The sequence below is a fragment of the Monodelphis domestica genome, chromosome 5, assembly GCF_027887165.1.
Source record: "Monodelphis domestica isolate mMonDom1 chromosome 5, mMonDom1.pri, whole genome shotgun sequence".
NCBI classification, from domain to species: Eukaryota; Metazoa; Chordata; class Mammalia; order Didelphimorphia; family Didelphidae; genus Monodelphis; species Monodelphis domestica.
The window spans coordinates 239,763,804-239,778,515 of NC_077231.1; the positions used below are offsets into that span (position 1 = coordinate 239,763,804).

Consider the following 14,712-nt stretch of genomic DNA (forward strand, 5'->3'; position numbering starts at 1 on the left):
GTAGATGAGAAATAGAACTCACTCCAGAGTCAAAGGAGCTGGGTTCAAATCCAACTCAACTTCTTACTATCTAAGTAATGTAATTGTACCTGGACCTTGATTTTGACCTTAAATTGCCTCTAAAGTCTCTTCCAGCTCTAAGTATGGGATTGTTTGAAGTTGGACAAATCACACAAGTACCCTGAGTCTCAGTTTCCTCATCTGTAAAGTGAGGAAGTTGGGCTAAGTGGCCTCTGAAGCCCCTTCCAGCTCTAGAACTATGATTCTATAGGCTAAAGGTATTGAACACATGGCTCACAACTCAGCCAAGTGCAGCCCAAATTAAATGAAAATATATTTCCTATCTAAATTTAATGTGTTGATATGTATTCATAAAAATTAAATAAGTAAAATATGTATAGTTTTCTAAACCAACATGGAACCTGCAGGGATTCTTATCTATAAATTAGTGGTCCCCATTTCTATCTGAATTTGACACCACTGCTTGAAGTCACATGGTAGTATATTTATGTCTTTTCCACTCACTTTAACTCAGGCCATTTTTCTGGAAGAGACTTCTTGAAAAGTTGAAGAATAGAACAATATACTGTCAACTTACATAATTTTACATTATAAAGAGCTAAACTAGTTAACCATATGGATTAGTTTTATCGACAGGTTTGACCTCTCTTCTGAACACTAATATTTTTTTAGCTCTCTAAAGGGCATGACACCTCAGAATCAATCTAGATAAAACCAAATTTGTCCTCCATAAATCTTTTCTTCCTAGCAGGTGACACCCTCCTTCATCTAATTTCCTAGTTTTTATTCTTCTCTCTCCCTCACCTCCCATAACCAATTAGTTTTAAAGTCCTATTAAATTTCATAGCATTTCTTGCATACAACCTTTCTCTACCATTACCACTGTTGATATTAAAAAAAAAACCCTCATCTTCCAACTGCTCTGCTTGAAATCCATGGTTCTCAATAATCCAAAACCACCCTATTTTATTTCCTATTCCTGTGTGCCTCAACCAATCTCTTTATTCTCTATCTTTCAATCACACCATTTAGTTTCTCATTTCTTTGTTCATTCTGTGAATGTATTTCACTCCCTTCTTTGCCTATTGAATTCCTAACCATCTTTTACATCCCAACTCAAATGTTAAAAAATAAATCTTTTCTTGCTAATACTTATAATGGTGATAATAACTAGAATTAACATAGCACCTTAAGTTTTGCAAAGCACTTTATGTGTGTGTGTGTGTGTGTGTGTGTGTGTGTGTGTGTGTGTGTGTAATTTGATCCTAACAACAAGCCTGGAAGATAGGTGCCATTTTTATTCCCATTTTATAGATAAAGAAACTGCACAATTTAGTAAAGGAAATCCAATCCAAAATGTTCCTTTTTAATTCTGGTCCTAGGTCACTGTCCACTTTCAATGTCTATCAAAGATATATGTACTAATTTAGTAGTTCTCTAGTTTATTTTGTATATCATCATTATCCTAAGTAATATTTGAATAAATCCGTAAGATTTGCCATGTATTTTACTCTCATGTGAGCCTTACAACAATCCTATGAGGTAAGATTTTTAAGGTGGGAAAACTGGGGTTCAGAGAGTACTCATAGTCATTTTGCTACTGAGTTTCAGAGGTGAGATTCAGACTTAAGTTTTCCTAATTCCAAGTACAGCTCTCAAGTCACTATATCATGCTACCCCAGGATGCATCATAATGTGTACAAAGGAAATTCTTCTTTTACTTTGTTTTTCTTGTGTCAGTAAAGTTTATAGATATAACTTTGGAGATACCATGAATTTCAAAGATTGTTTTTTACAATTGATACATTATATCAATAAAACTTCCTAAGAAAAATGGAGATAATCTACATCAAGGCCAATTATTTTATCTATTTTCCATTTTTAGCACAAATATCCTAGGTCTCACTCTTTCTAAACCTACCATTCATTTGCACCATGATCTCTAATGCCTCTTTCAGTACTATCCCAGGCTACCATCTCTGCTTTGACTTTATTCTTCTTTCCTTCCCAATCTTGAATTCTTGTAAAACAGTTCATATCTACATTCTCCTTTACTCTCAGATCCCTCATTTTTTTTGTCCTATCACTGATCACACCTTGCCAACCCCCAATTTTGGATCACTCCAATCATGTACCTCCTCCTACTCACTTGCTGCTGAACAGAAATGGAAGAATCCATAACTGTATCCACTATGGATTTATGCTAGTTAATTGAAAGTGGGCCTTCACTACAGAAAGGCAATTCTGTTACTCCTTAATTTATTCCCTATTGCACACATCAGAGCAACAATTGCAAACCTTTTCTTCTCAAGTCTCTGACATGGCTTTCTCCTCTCATTCACTGCAGAAGACCTTACTTTATACTTCATTAAAAATTAAGGTCATTCATTTTTTTAATTTATAAGAAAGGGGAAAATGAAATTCCTCTTCTCTTGTCTTCATCTCCCATATCTCTGATATTGTAACTCACTGTCCCTTCCTTCACTTGAGAATATGATGGAGTTATTTTTTCACTTTCTAAAATCAACACTTCTGTGTTTACTCTCAATCCCAAGTCCTCTTGTCTTTAGCAAGTTTCTCCACCATTCCTCTATTTATTTTCTTTTATCATCATCTTTATAAGCTTTCCATATCTTTAAAAAAAACTCCCAAGATTCTATCGTGCCCAGGTTTATATTTCATATCTTCTTCTCATGTAAAATTATTGAAAAAGTCTTCCATAGCCTTTCCATACTTACTACCCAACTAAAATTCTCTCCTAAATAACCAAAGATCTATTAATAACCAGTATCTAATGGCCTCTTCCTAATATTCATACGTCTTAACATAACTACAGCAGTTGACAATATAACCACCCCCTTTTGAAGTTAAAACAAGTCAACAAATATTTATTAGCACTTTATTATGTTCCAGGCACTGTGCCAAATATCAGGAATGCAAATACAAGCAGAAAGTTCCTGCCATCAAGAAACTTCCATTCTGAAGGGAATAGACAACACATAATTGAAAGCTAAAAAGAGCGTGAGTAAAAAAGCATTAAAATGTTTGTCATGATAGAAAAAGTCCAGGAGTGAAGCTTGAAGAGAACTCAAGAAATGGTTGGCCTGTGTATCCTCCTCAAAGTAAAAGTTCTGCATGGAATTAGACAACCAGAACAAGGGATCATAAGGTACTTCCAGTATGTGAAATCCTGTCAGCTTCCAGGGTGAAAAGGTTTCTTGAGAATTATAATTATATAGAAAATGCATAGTGAATTATAGAGAAATTTTAAGAGAATCAGAGTAGAGACTGGAGAGGAATGAAAACCTGTCTACCCTGGATTTTATATCAGCTTGCAAGCTCTAGGATTTTGGCCTAATCCACACAACCATAGTTAATGTGCTGGTGTAGGGGGGGAAAGCAACTCTTGTTTTATATTTCTTATTTACTTGTATTTCTCAGTTTTGATCACTTTTAACAAGCAGATCAATCACCTGACCAATTCAACAATCTTTCATTAAGGGTCTATTTTGTTCAAGCCATCATACTAAGAATACAAAGGCAAAAATCAAAATATAGTCCCCTACTTATAAGAGAAAATGCTATCCACATCCAGAGAAAGAACTGCGGGAGTAGAAACACAGAAGAAAAACATATAATTAATCACATGGTTTGATTGGGATATGATTGGGGATCTTGACTTTAAATGATCACTCTATTGCAAATATTAATAATACAGAAATAGGTTTGATACATGTAAAACCCAGTGGAATTGCTCATTGGTTCCAGGAGGGGAAAGGGAAGAGGGGAGGGAAAGAACATGAATCATGGAAGCATGAAAAAATATTCTTAATTAATTAATTAAATTTAAAAAACATAATCCCCTCCCTCAAGATATTCTTCTGGAAAATACATAGAAGAGATAACTTGAGGATGCAACAAGAATTTTAAAATGAGGAGAATAGTGAAAAGCTTACTTAGAAGGTAGCACATGAATAGTCTTAAAATAAAACAGAGATTCTAAATTAGAGGCAAGGAGGTATGGGATTACAGGCATATGGAGCACAGTCTATATCTGATCAGGCTTCCTAGAACATTTTGCATGTGTCTACTAGGTGATAGGCCTGATTTCAGATTAGAGAAGAGTAAAAAGACCCTGTAAAGAGAGAAGGAAAACTGAGTTTGCAGCAGAGGAAGCTAACCATTCACACTGGAACACAATGTGAAGAGAAGTTAGAAAAGTGAATTGGAGCCACATTATAAAAGACTTTCTATGCAGTTTTAACTTTTATCCAAGAGGCAGTCTGTAAGATTCTCAATCAAAGGAATGGCATGATTCAACTTGTGCTTTAAAATTTTTTTTTAATTTTAAAAGCTTATCTCTCCCAAAACACTTCCCCCACATTATTCTGACTCATTTCCTTTGGTTAAGGAATTCTTCCCACAAAGCTCTACTAAAATGAAGTTATACTCACATCAGCCTTGTAAAGGCAAAATCTCAAGTATCATTTTCCCTATTTTGCAGACAAGGATATTGAGTCTAGGAGAGAGTAAGTAGTTTGCCTATGGCCACATAGCTATTGATTATTAGATACAGGATTAAAACCTTATTCTTTCTGACTCCAGACTGAGTGTTCAATCCACTATACCAGGACAATCACATTGAGTCTTCTGATCTAGCTATATCCTCCATTAAAGTTTTTTTTTTATATAAAGAATCAGATTAGATATCCTTCATAGCTAAGCTAGGAGAATCCTTAGCCAAAGTATAAAGGCAAATAAAAAGATAAAATTGATCGTTTTGACTACAAAGAATTAAAAGCTTGTGTATAAACGAAAGTAGAGCAAGTATCTTTTATAAGGATCTGATATGCAAGACATTTAGAAAACTAATAAAAATATATGACCAAAAGCCATTTCCCCAGTGGATAAGGGATCAAAACATAGGAATAGTTCTCAAAAGATTTGAAAGTTTTTAACAACTTCAATGTTCCCCAAGGGTTATCCCACCAATTCTTCCTTGAAGGTTGGGTCTCCCCTGGGATGACTAACTGAAGTTCATAATACTTTGAGTCTGAACTCCTAAAATTATAATGCATAAATCCCCAGTGATGTGTTTACCTTATCAGTAGTCTGCCAGAGTATACAATAAATTCAGAGCAAAGGCATTTTCTGAAATGGTGTAGTAGGAAATAAAACAACCCCTTGAAAAACCTGGAGTACACTCTCCTACAAACATATCCGAAATCAGCGCAGAAAGTTGACACAGAAGGTTTACAAGTATAGGAATGGGCATATTATAAAATATGTTCCAGTCTTGTAGGATATCTTTGTCTAATGTGAAACTCCTGGATACTTCTTCTATTTCTCAAAGATACATGAACAACTCAATCAGAAATATGAATTTAAAATTCTACCTTAAGTAGAATATAGTTCCCTACTGTCATAATGCATTTTATCTTTCTGGAAATTCAGCAGAATCCTTCCCCTGTCCCTTTTAAAGGGACTAGTGATATGTGTCATAATCCCCAAATCAATAAAAGAAGACATTGTGGAATTCTAGAAACTTCCTCTGGGGAGTATGATACTCTCTGTTCCTAATCTTTTACCACTGTTTCTTCAAATAAACCTAAAATCCATTAGCATTCCCAATCTGATTTCTACTATAGAATTGTATTTACTAATAGAAATAAACTTGATTCTACAGGAAGTACATAGTTACAAAATTATGTCTTTGTTTTATGTAGTCATAAAACAAAGAGAAAGTGAAAGAGAGAAATAATAATCATTTGAAATAGTGATTATTTACAGAAAACAGTTCAGAGCGTTTCTGCTATGAACATAAATGATTAGAAATATATCTATCTTCAAATGTATGTGCTTATATGTGTACTGTTTTCAACTGAAGTCTTAATTCAATAATACTTGAGTGCCTACTAAGTGTCAGGCACTATACTAAGCCATTGGGATACAAATGAGAAAAAAGAGGCAGCCCCCTGACCTCAAGGAGTTTAAAATGTAATGTAGGATGATGGCATACCAAAGGAATCTGAATAGTTAGGGCGAGCTGTTACCAGATTTGTGGCCAAAATGTTCATTGGGGTTGGAGTCAAGCAATTGGAAAATGGAGTTGATCTTGGTGCAGAGGTAACATCAAAATTTCCAAAGCTATGCTAGTGAAAACAGAGATTTGGAATTCCCACCAAGCTAGAGTTATCTCTCAACCATGAACCAGCTGGTGTAGACTTACTCACCTATAGCTCACATGTGTAGATTTCTTTGTGCTCCTGACCCTCCCTTCTGCCCATGAAGAAACTCCTCAGGACCCAAAATTATTTCATTCAAATAAAACCTAGCTTCTGGAGTCTCTGGATTCATCATCCAAAGTGGGAATGCATGCATTTGAGGGAACCAAGAATGCTTTCAGACTTTCCAGCCAGATGTACAGTCTTGGGACAGCTGTTTGCATATGCTACCTTAATCCATCACACACTTTAAGTCAGTCTGCCCCAGAGGCAACCCCAACCCTCCAGAAATCTATACTTGGAGACCTACATGTACACCACAATACATTCTCTCTCACCCTCCCATTCATGCTGCTACTCTCTGCAATTCACATCAGTAATTCTACTTTCATGCTCTGTTCTCCACACATTCTCAACTGCCTCTGTCACAAACATCGAGTCATTAGTCTCCCAACTACATATTTTTCCACCATTTACCAGCTTTGGGAGAATACCCTGATTACTCCTTTGTTAGTAACTATAAATAACCATGAGCCCTTTTCTATTCAGGAATATAACCATCCCACATTCAGATTCTGGATGCATAGACAAATGTGGCTTTCAGGTGATATATTTCTTTGTACCACAACAATTTATAATAAATATCAAATAAAGCATGGTGGTGATTGATTGGCTTCCCTGTATATACACACATTGATGAAATCACAGCTCTTCTGAAGTACCAAAAAGCAAATATACACATATGTATAGCATATTTGTTTATATACATAAAATATGTAAACATACATTGTATATATGTTAATCCTTCAGCATGTCCAAATCTTTCCCATTCAGTAGACCTTACCATTCCCTTAAGCTATCATTCTGTATCTATCTTCACTTTATCAGCTAAACTCTTAACTCTCTCCCCTCATTGCCTCCACTTCTCTTTCAGTCCTTTACTCTGCAGTCTGGCTTCTAATCACAACACTAAACTGGAACTACTCCCTCAAAAGTAAACAGTGATCTATTTGCAACCATATCTAATATTTTTATCTCAGTCCTCATCCTCCTTCACCTGTCTGTTACATCTATTGCATTTGACATGATTTATTGTCCTGTACTTCTGGATACTCTCTGAGATACTGAGTTTTCATGACACTTACTCTTCTCTAGATGGTGCAGTGCCAGACTTAGAATCAAGAAGATTCATCTTTTAGAGTTCAAATCTGGCCTCAGACATTTACTATCTGTGTGATCCTGAACAAGCCACTTATCCCTGTTTGCCTCAATTTCCTCATCTGTAGAATGAGTCAGAGAGGGAAATGGCAAACCACAGCAGTATCTTTGCCAAGAAAATCATAAATAGAATCATGAAAAGTCAGACATAATTGAAAAAACTAAACAATATTCTCTTCTGCTCCTTCTGCCTGCTATTCTCATGCTTTATAGACTTATCATTCATATTCATTCCCTAATTGTGAATATTCCCGAAGGCTCTGTCCTGGCCCCCCATCTTTATCTACACTTTACCAGTGACCTGATTGGCTCCCATGGGTTTAATTATTATTTCTTTGCAGATAACTCAGAGATCTATATCTCCAGCCTCCACCCCTGAGCTTTAGTTGCCTAAACGGTTGCCTTTTGAGTATTTCAAACTAGATGTCCCAGTGGCAATATGTCCAAAATATAATTCATTACTTTAAAAAAAAATACCCCCCCCTCAAACAAACTTCCTTGTTTCTGTCAAAGGTACCATCAATCTTTAACTGTCCCATGTTTGTTTCCTTGACATTATCCTTTACTTCTTCTTCTTCCTCATCACACACATTCAGTTGATTATCAAATCTTGCTATTTCTGCCTATACAACATTTCTCACATCTGACACCTCTTCTCTACATGCACAGCATCACCTTATTTCATTGTTTCCTCAACTTTCTCATCATCTTCCCAAATGTTTATCCTTTCCAAACTAACTTAATTATTTGTCATTTGTTTGTGTTCTATATTTGCTTTAGATATTTCTCTTCCCAATTATTAATGTAAACTCCTTGAGAGTAAAAATTGCTTGGTTCTCTGAATTTATATCCCCTTTGCCTAGCACAGTACCTGGCACACAGTGGGCACTTTTTCATTGATTGATTCATTTTCAAGGATTCATTCATTCTTCTATACCCAGCCAAAGTCACAGAATCATAGATTTAGACTTGAAGTGAATTATTAGTTCATTTACTTTAGTCCCCTCATTTGATGGCTGAACAGACTAAAACCCAAAGAGGTTAAGGTCTTCCCCAAGGTCACTTAGGCAGTATATGGCAGAACCTGAAATTGAGTCTGGCCTTCTGACTCCAAATTCATTACTCTTTTCAATGTTCCACACTATAATATGTATGCATGTATCAAAAACTTTGGCAGTCCCTGTGGCTTCAATAAATATATTTAAACATTTTTTCATTCCCAATGTATGATTTTAAATCCAGAATCTGCAGAAATAGACATCAATTTATTCAATTAAATACAACAGAAATATTGCTTCTTGAATTCATTTTTCTCTTGACATTTTTTCTAGTCTCAACATTTATTTTCATTCCTAACAATATTTTCTCATTTTCCTTCTCCTTTTTATCCTTCTTTAAAATCAATCTGAAATTTCATTTCTTTCTTAATTACTTCCACTGTCTCTTACTGATTATTTTTTTATCTTCTATCCCCACACTTTCCACATCTTTTAAAATTCTGACCCCTGGGAATATTTCCTAAAACTAGAATGATTTCACAATTGAATAGGTAGCTCTATCAACAGTCTCAAGATCAGCTCCAAAGAAGTTACTTAATTTTGAGAAGTAGCAAAACTTAAGACAAATATCTCCATAGAGTCTTCACTTACAAATAGTATCTTTCCTATGGGGAAACCCTAAAACTTTAGAAACATTGGGCTATATTCTTGTCATATTTAATAGATAAATATTTGAATACATATAAAACTGTAGGATCAAGTATAGTACCAAAATAGCTGGATGAACAATGAAACACTCACCCATGCCAATAATTTCACATCATTCATTCATTTTCTACCATGCCAACTCTACCCTCATCTTCTTCAGAAAAAAAAAGGTATAAATTTAGCCACTTATTTTTTATTGAATTCCATCAAACCAATTTGTAAGTCTTTTCCTCTCTCAGTAAAATGATAGACAATGCTTTTTCTGAGGACAAAAAGAGAAGATTCATGAGATCATAGATTTTGATCTGCAAAAAGATCCTAACAATCATGTAATCCAACTTTTTTCAATTTACAGATAAAGAAACTGTAGTTCAAAGGAGATGATTTTCCCAAGGTCACATTGCTAGTATATGCTTTAGAATTGTCATATATATGTATGTATACATATATATATATATATACACAAACATACACATATATATTCAACAAATACTAATTGCATATTAACATTTCTTATTGCTTGTCTTACTAATCATCTTTGATACCGAGTCTCATTCCCTAATTATTATCTTCATTTCCTATCAATGGTCCCAAATTACTTAGTGAACTTTCAAACAGAACCACAGAATCACAGAGTTGGAACAGAGGTTATTTAATCCAACCCATAAATGAACATAAATTTTGTCTACAGTCAATTCTAACATGTTGAATAATAGTCAAGGACAAATTCTGGGCACAATCTACTTGAAACTTCCTTTGGTGCTTGCTTCAGCAGGACATATACAAAAATTGGAACTTCTTTCAAAGCTGATATGAACTCACTAAAGACTGCTCATTGGGATCTAGTCATTCAACCAGATCTGATTGCATGTAAAGGAACCATCATTTGATTCATATATTTTCATATTCTGGAAAAATTGTTGATAATTTTCCTTGAGTTGTGCACATTACTCCATGAATATTACATGACAGTGTAAGGACGATTTTTAGTCATATATATATAGTCATAGATCACGTAGAGACCCAGAAAGACAGTAATACTAAAAATGCCTTACATTTTTATATATTTGGCACCAAATGATTAGCAACTAGGAAATATATTTTCTTTGGACTCAAAAAGACCATCCCCGAAGGCAAGGAGGAATTTTGAACTGTATAAGTGAAGGAAATGCCCACACTGATGAAATCATGGATCTTTGATGTATGAAAGCAAATTTGTATAACACTTCTACCACAACTTAGTACTGTGTCCAGAAACCAAACCCAAACCATCTGCTTCCCAGCTCAATGAAGTTTTGACTTCAAAAACCACAGGCCACATCAAGCAGGAGTTTCCAATCTCTTTTGAGTCAGGGTACCTTATTGTTTGATTTCACAACACTCCACTCTCCTTAAAGGTTCTTGCAGATATCCATTATATCAGAAGATATAATCTCAATATCCTTCTAAATAAGGAAATCCATAAATCCTGGACTACCTCCATAATAAAGATTTATGAGAAAAGCAAGACTTGTACCCAACACAGAATAATGCTGACATTGAGCTTCTAGAAAATGTTTTTCTCCTTTTTAGAGCCTTAAACTTGCCCATTGTCTTCCCTGAGGAGAGAGGTGATTCTACCTCCCACAAGGGGAGGAGGGGCAGACAATGGACTCTCAGCCAAGGCCACCCATCCACTGCAGCTGGAAACCTATGGCTACACATACCAATGTCAGTAAAAAGGAGAACTTTACACAGCAGCTGAGACCCAACAACCTCCCTCCTTATTGCCCCAAATTTGACCCACATTGGGATTTTAGTTGCTCCATAAATATTCTAAACCACACATCAGGAATACACAAACGTGGGGGTTCCAGGATTTGTTGTTTTCATTCAACTAAAATTTAAATGAATTTTAAAAAATAATTTTGCAGAACCCCTAGAGACAATGGGAGACACCCTGGGGTAGCACAAAACTAAAAATCTCTAATTTAATGATATTAGACATTGCAACAGGAAACTAATTAACTTAGTTCTAATGCTTAGAGCTTTTTTTGTCAGATTTATAAAAGTACATTAGTGTCATCTCCTGGGCACATACAACCAGGACACTGTATGTTTTGCCAGATACCAGATTTTTAAGGAGAATTTTGAGACTTTTTCAAGTCTTTCCATGTACTCAGAGTATACCAGGTACTTCCATGTGGTCAGGTACTCCCTAGGAAAGGCTTCCCTCATTAATAGGATGAAAGGGGGGAATAATCAAAAGATTTAAAACTAGAAGAGAGGCAGCTAGGTGGCTCAGTGGATAGAGACCCAGGTCTGGAGAGAAGAGACGCTGGTTTCAAATCTGGTTTCAGATATTTCCTAGCTGTGTGGCCCTGGGCAGGTCACTTCCCTCCTATTGCCTAGCTCTTACTGCTCTTCTGTCTTGAAAATGGCATTTAGTATCAATATTTAATTGATGAGATGACTGAACAACCTCACAGAGTTGTTGTGAGGATCAAATGAGATAAAATATAGAGATAACTTTGAAACCCTTAAGGAACTTCCTAAATGTTCACTATTAGTAGAAATATGATCAAGGAACAAGACACAGGTTCTGGTCCTCTGACTAAATTCAATAAAAGAGAAATGGTATTCTGGAGAACAATATGGAACCACATTCAAAGGGCCAGAAAGCTATGTATACTCTTTGACCTTACAGAGTCTATATCCCCAAGAGATCAGAGATAATGTAAAAGGGATTTACTTGTAACAAAATACTTTTATCAACTCTATTTTGTAGTGGCAAAGAATTGGAAACTGCCCATCACTTAGGGAAGGGGTGAATAAGCTGTGTTTTGTGGTGTTAGTGGAATACTATTGCACCAAAAGAAATAATGAATAGGATGAGTTCAGAAAAACCTGGAAAGACTTATGTGAACCATACAAACTGAAGGGAGCCAAATCAAGAGAACAATGAATACAGTAACAGAAATATTATACAAAGATCAACCATGAAAGACTAAACCATTATCAGGAAGGCAAGTTTCCAAGAAAACCACAAGGGATTCCTGATGAAAAATACTATACACAGCCAAAGAAAAAAACTATAAGAATCTGATTGTAGATCAAAGCATGCCATCTTCCACTTTATTTCCATCATGAGATTTTTATTTTATGTGTGATATGTCTTCTATCATGACATGAGCAATATGGCAATATTGATTGCATGTAATCACTGATAGAACTTCTATCAGAATATTTAGCACCTCAGAGAGTGAGGAAGAAAATCTGAATCCTAAAAGGTCAGAAAAGAATTATCAAAAATTGTTTCTATTTGTAACTGAAAAATAAACAAACATTTTTTTATATTTAAAAAGAGAAATGGTCACTTAAAGTTGAGGATAATTATAAAACATCTCTAGGATTTTTCTCTTGGGATGTTTTAATAGGATTATCATAAATTATATAGAATAAAATGAACAAAAGATAAACAATTTATGCAATAAGAACAAAACTGGGACAAAAATGACTTTCAAAGCCTTAAAAACTCTGATTAATACATTGACCAACCATGATTCCAGAGGAGTAGTGTTAAAGCATACCACTGGTGTCCTGGCAGAAAAGTGATTCACTTAAGGAACAAAATTTTATATACATATATATATATATTCATACATAATAGTATGTATGTATATTAGAATATAGTGTAAAAATTAAATTTAGTCTATAGTAATAGAAATATTATATTTTATGAGGTTTATTAAGGATTATTAGAAATAAAGGATACAAAATAATAAACCACATGCCTAGGGCTGATTAGCCCATTCAAAAATCCCCACACTTAGCTTACCCACTACATCATTGCAATGGAAGAGGGCAAAGTAGGTGTTGCTGCCAGTTAAATACTCCTTGTGATCTCACCCAGGTGGAGACTCAGGTGAGATTATAGGGAATTCTGGGAAGTGCCAAGGACTTCTGGGGATTGAAGTCTAGGGTTCAAATCTCCATTTTACAATAGCAATGTAAGAATTTGCTTTGATTAACTATACTTATATGTTAAAAGTTTTCCCCTCCAGTGGTGGTAAAGGTAAGGGAAAAAGACAATAAAATTTCATTGAAAAAAATGAAATATAACTTTAGAGGTTTAAAAGAAGGGACATTTCTCTTCTAATGCTTTTTTAAAATAAAAGATGACTATCATATAGAATCACAGGACTATGATCTTCTAATAATCCTGTACTCTTTCGACTATAACATGTTATTTCTAAGAAACAACAGTTTTACTTTTACTAATACAAAATAATGATAAAAGAAATTGTGCTAGAATAAGAGTACCTTCATAGACAAAATTTTTTCTCATAGTTTACCCAAATATAACAAAATATTATATATATATACATATATATAACATATATATAACAAAATATAACAAAAATGTTCAAAAGTGATACTTTTTATAGCTATTGCCATCCCAAATACTCATTTTCTCCAAGCTATAATAAATGATTGGTTTTAAAACAATAGAGAAACTTAGAAGAAGAAACAAAAACTACCTGGGAACAGGCTCAAGTATCCATCATCCTTATCATTCTTCTGCTCCTGGAGTTGTAGAGACTTTTAGTATGTCTTCAGAAAATGAGCTTGTCTACCAATACTTTAATTCAAAAGCAAAAAGCAATTCTTTTATTCCACTTCAACAACAGACCACAGGACATTATATTTAAAAGAATAGTAGGATAATGTCTTAAATTATTATTTTAATTAAAATGTTTTAATTTTATATTAATTAAATTTTATAAATTAATGAGTATATTTTGCTATTAGTTATTTAAATAATAACAATAGATACCACATGGTATTGTGGAAAGGTACACTGGTTGAGCCTGTAATAAAAAAGACCTGAGTTCAAATATATCCTCCAACACTTACATTAGCTGTGTGACTTTGGGTGAATCACTTAACTTCTGTTTACTTCATTTTCCTCTTCTTTAAAATGAGGTAATAATAGCACCTACCTCCCAGAGCTTTGTGAGGATCAAATGAGGTAATAATTATAAAGCTTTTTAGCATTATGTCTGTCATATAATAGGACCTATATAAATATTAGCTATTATTTTTATTATTATTAATGGGCACTAGCCACTTACTACTACCTGGGTGACTTTGGAAAAGTCATTGCACACACTCTGGGCCTCAGTTCTCACATTTTTAAAATGAGGGAGTTGAATTATATGATCTACAAGATCCTATTTCTAGTTGTAAAAAAATAATATAATAATGGATTCAAAAGGGCACTGTATATTGGAGTCAAATAACTTGGGTTCAAATCCTATCACTGGTTCTTATTACTGACTTTGTGCATGTCTCTACAATTCAGTTTCTTCCATAGGGAGATAAAGTTATTGGACTAAATGACATCTGAAATCCCTTCCATTTTTATATCTGTGACCCAATAATCTAATGGGAATTTAAAAAAATAACTGTGAATATAATGCAAAAATAATTAATCTGCTCCAGAGTAAGTCCATACACATAGCACATATTTCTATGTACAAATATATACATGCATATATAAA

General features: G+C 34.3%; 1 long non-coding RNA gene across 2 annotated transcripts in view; it reads right to left on the bottom strand.

The window, feature by feature from the left end:
* The window catches only part of LOC103095425 (uncharacterized), a 71,618-nt gene that overhangs the window by 7,024 nt on the left and 49,882 nt on the right, over positions 1–14,712 (bottom strand). For both annotated transcript variants that reach the window (XR_473254.3, XR_001625108.2), the window contains one exon: positions 13,690–13,790. This is a non-coding gene — a long non-coding RNA (uncharacterized LOC103095425). The remainder of the gene's footprint in view (positions 1–13,689; positions 13,791–14,712) is intronic.